This window comes from Ananas comosus, unplaced genomic scaffold, assembly GCF_001540865.1.
Source record: "Ananas comosus cultivar F153 unplaced genomic scaffold, ASM154086v1, whole genome shotgun sequence".
Classification (NCBI taxonomy): Eukaryota; Viridiplantae; Streptophyta; class Magnoliopsida; order Poales; family Bromeliaceae; genus Ananas; species Ananas comosus.
The window spans coordinates 8990-14020 of NW_017893561.1; positions in this window are offsets into that span (position 1 = coordinate 8990).

Sequence of the window (5031 nt, forward strand, 5' to 3'; positions counted from 1 at the left end):
CAGGATTGAAAGTAGTATCGAATGAACTACTAGTTGGTTATATAGTTGCATTATTGCATGAATTGCATATAGCATGACATTATTACATTTGTGAGGCAAAGTATGGTATTGTTAGTTGCATAATCTAGATATTATATCTATCTGTTTATTGAACTAACCTGCTGTTTGCCTCCTTTGGACCTGTTGGTCGAGCTTTTCCCTTGGGTGGCCGTACCCACTGGGAACCATGGAGTTAGTTCTCACCCCACGTTGCTTTGGGGTGTTACAGGTTCGCACGTGAGCGGCGCAGCGGCACTAGGAAAGGACGTAACTCCATAGATAGCGCCCTACCACAAAGACCAGAGATAGCAGTACCCCGAGTCGACATATCCTAGGGGTATAGAGATGAAAAGATCAATGTATCGAATTTGTAATGAATAAATGATGTAATAATTCAGATTCCATTTGGATGAAAAAGAATTGTAATTGGGATGTTAAAAGCATGTATGTGAATGCTTGTAATAACTTAGCTGTTATGTTTTGATACTTCCTTATACAATCTCTACTTGAATACTGTCTCTATTTGGGACCTCTTGTATTGTAATTGATTGCGACGCCTAGAACGTACAGGGGAGACTCTATCCGTTCGGTGGTCTGTCGGCGTGCACGAACACGACCAAATAGGCGGGACTCGGGGCGTGACAACTAGCTTCCTTTACTATCCTTGAGCATATTTTCTGTGGACTTAGTGGGTGAGCCGTTAAGGTCGGTAGCGGTACCCACTGAGGACTACTCCTTTTTGCAGTAGTTCTCACACCCAGTTGTTGACCTCCTTTTGCAGAGCCTTCTTCTGTAGCTGCTGCTGTCGCCGATTCTGATCGTGGAAAGGTAGTCGCGAGTTAGATCCTTTCGTTGGTTGTAGTACTAGAGGAGTACCATCTACAGGTAGTTTTTGGGTATTTTGGTTCATGTACATACTTATGCTGGTTTAATCGCTGGAGCGAGGGATATTTGTATTTTGGAGACTTTGTATGTATAGTGAACCTGATATTTATTTATATGCTATTTTTAGTTTAGCAGCTCGTTACCTTTTGGTTGTAGCTTGACTTGTTTATAGGTACATCTATCGCTTCGTATACAACAAAAATTTCTATATATACGACGGGTCTGTTGGCGTGTCCGAAAAAACGTGTAATTCGGGGCGTGACAATAATATATATATATATATATATATATATATATATATATATATATATATATATATATATATATATATATATATATATATATATATCGATATCGATTGGGTCGCCGATCCTGTATCTAGTTAGTTGCTCGGCCGGAAAACTCGAAGAAACCAACCAAGCCGTGCCGTTCGACCCGACCCGAACCGACTCAAAAAACACACCTGTTGGTCCCTTAATTCTTCGCAAATGATGCTCTTGATACTCGTAATTTGTCCCACGTCGGTCGCAAATGACGCCGACACAGGCAAGGAACTAGATTAATTGCTGACCTGAACCAGGCCTGAGGCTGAGGTTACGAGTTACGACAGGCTGAGGCAAATCCTGAAACTCTTAACTGTGTCCCTTGATTAACGGTGGCGGCGATCGAAGTCGGCGGACGGTGATGAGACAAAGATAAGCGAGTAAAGAGTAAAGAGTGGTGGAAATGTGATGGTGTACCAGTATCTATCTGTTTTTGCCTTATTAATTGCTCCTGCACGCGGGCCCTCCAATTATTATATCCTGTTGTATTCGTGGCCCCGAGCAATAGCCAATAGGCGCGCAACGGTCTCCTCCCAATCCCAATTCCCATGGCCTCTCGCGCGTTCATTATTATTTCTTGCTTAATTATTCATCACAAGGATATATATATATATATATATTTTTATCTTTCAGCCTGGTGTTTGTCCTTGCGTGTTTTATCCCCTCTACTCCATCGTAGGCTCGTAGCTTTCTCAAAATGAAAATGGGTCCGCTTATTTACCGAGAAAATTCCCGTAAGGTGGTCCAGATTCTGACCGAGCTATATATATATATATATATATCCACTAGTTTACCAACTGGATCAGTTCGTTCGGACTCGGAGCCATTTCTCATTCTATTCTCATCATCAGTTTTATTTTTCAGAATAACCCAATTCTGTTGGGCTCAATGGTTCATTGGACTTTGAAGGGTTAGGCCCAGACACTCGGGGAAGAACCCAATAGTGGAAATTGCTCCAAGAAGAGCCCGCCTCGCAGTAACTGTACAAGCTGCGAGCTACTAAATTTGATGGAATCACCGTTAAATTCAATAAGATCCCCAACATTATTCACTAAATTATTCATTTCAAAAATAAAATAAAATAAAATAAAAAAAGGGATTCCAAAAATTTCGATGGTTTATCTCCGAACGGCCTATGGTTGAGGAGGGGTCATCACTTTTTTAGTTTTACTATTTTGTTGTCGTCCGAGGCTCCGATCATGGCTTAAGCTCATACCGAAGACCTTTCAAGGCACAGCCAATTAATATATCTGATGATCGTTACCATATATGATTGGATACCCAACTGTTTGTCGCTAAACACCCCCATTAATTTAGAGCATCCTTAAAACTCGAAAAGGCACGGATTTCCAATTGCGGGGCCCAGGAATATACCCCTATGCATATTTGACTGCAAAGTAATTGAACCTGATGTGAGCTGAGGCATTGTAATAGTCATGCCGAACTTTTAACGGTAAAAGTGGGTGCTCCACAGACCACGGTACAAAAAGATGGGTGCGTTTGGACCAAACGAGAAAGGAAATTTCACAAACCATTTTATGTAAATGTAGCCAACTCGAAATGTTTCCAGGATTAATTATGATGAGTTGAATGAATGTAGCCATCTTCATGTCATAATACATGTTCGATCGGTGAGACTAACTGTACGTTCATAGAAGCACTCTGGATGGCAACAAACCTTGCAGGTTCCCCGATATAAATTTTACCTATCAATAAATAAATCTTTTTGACTAATGATCATACCCAGACAATATAAAGTTAGATCGGTTTTCGCAATTCAAAGCGCAGGCTTCATCGTGTTTGGCGGTACATCTAACTAACTAATTAATGGTTCGATTGTATTCTTTTTCACATGCATACAGCTTTCATCTCGCACTAAATGCGCAAAATGCATAAACAGGAATGGAGAAATTAAAGAATAGTATGATGCACAGTGCTTAACAGGGTAAGTAGTCTACGATTGCCGAATTTTCAGAATATGTAGTTCACGTACGATCACCAAATCTCCGCTAATGAAAGCTGGGCATGCACTATAATAACATAGTAGTTAACCTTATGTATATTATTTTGAATGCTTTATATCTTCCACGCGGACTAAACCTATCACGCGTTCACGAAAAGTGCGCAATATTACTCTGTTTATGCAGCATAGTTTCCAAGAATGTTGCTTGGAGGGTTGGGCATCTTATTTCTTCCCAAACGCATTATGNGCGTGTTGGCACGAAATTGACATAAAAACGAACTTTAGAGGAGTGAAACTACCTCACTGTGTGTTTCACCAATTGTGGATTTGGGCACCTAATTATGGTGATTCGAACTAGGTATTTTGGACCTTAGTTGTGGACGCCCTGTGTTGAGGGTGCATTCAGTAATTTGGCTCATCTTTTGGGCACCCGAATGTTATTGTAGTAGTCCGAAAATGAGTTGGTGAGTGATATGACAAGCATTGTGAAGCAGGTTAGTCAACAGGTGACTCAGCATGAATTTGGATGCCCGAAAGTGGTTCCGGGCGCTCGAAACCTAGCGTTTCGGCTGAGGGCTTTATATTTGATGCTTGAGGTTGTTTTCTCCTTTTTTTCACTTTTCTTCACTTCCACAGCCAGAGAGAGGGAAGGGAGAAAGAGAGAATTAATTCCAGTGATGATTAAGGACCTCCACGTGTGATTACTTCTCCACGTGATTTTCGAGGAGTTGGTCCTTGACTAGTTTTGTAAGAGTTGGCACAGTGATTCCTTTTCCTTCTTCTTTCTTGGGACAATACTTACAAGAAGGTTTCTGATTGCCGAAATCGGCGGACTAACTCTTATTTTCTATTTTGCATTGGTAGTATACGAGATGCTTTATTGATATAGTTCAGATGTTAGTATTGTGCTAAATTCATATCTTATGCATTGAGATATTGGCAACCTGATTGTACTGCCCATAATTATTCTATATTTCTATTGAGATTGGTAGAGGCATATGTGTAGTAGAGCTATCACAGATTATTCTGTATATTGAGAGTTGATTAGACAATGAGACTTTATCTAGTAGCACCGTGAGAAATTACTTGTTGAATTGGTCATTGATAAATTCTTGTATTCCTACTATTCAAGATTATAGAATATTTAAAATATGCATTGTTATGTATAAGCCATGGGGCTATTGACTACTGTAGACAGTAATATTGAGATTATGCCATGGTGCCATTTGACAGTAGTAGTTAGATATGTGGTGAGAGTGTCAGGGCAACAGAACAATAGTATTGTGATCTTTTTAATCATTGCATATGACTATACAGATCTATATTGAGCTTGACAGAGAAAGTGACAATGATATATGTTATGATACTTAGTTGGGATAGCAACCTACAAGTGCCACTCCGGGGGTTGGACAAAGCGGTTGGCATGAGCTAGACAAATAGTTGGATAGTTGATTATGTTTAGGGGTGTAATGTGGGGTCGTGCTCATTCGGGCTAGGGGCCGGCCCGACCCGGCCCGATTTCAAATTCGGGCCAGGCCATGCCCGACCGGAGCTACCGACTCTTTGGCCCAGCATGGCCCTTCGGCTCAGAATGCCCGGACCGTGCTTCGGGCCGACCCCTAAAGGATTTTATTTTTTTATTTTTTTAAAAAAATATATAAAATTTAAAAATAAACAAATATTTTTTCTATTTAAAAATTTTAAATTTATAAAAATAATTATAATATAACAAATATTTGAATTTTTAAAAAATAGATATATAATTTTTTATTTATTTTTTGAAAAAAAAATTTGGAGAGTGTTTTTGGTCCAATGTGTTTT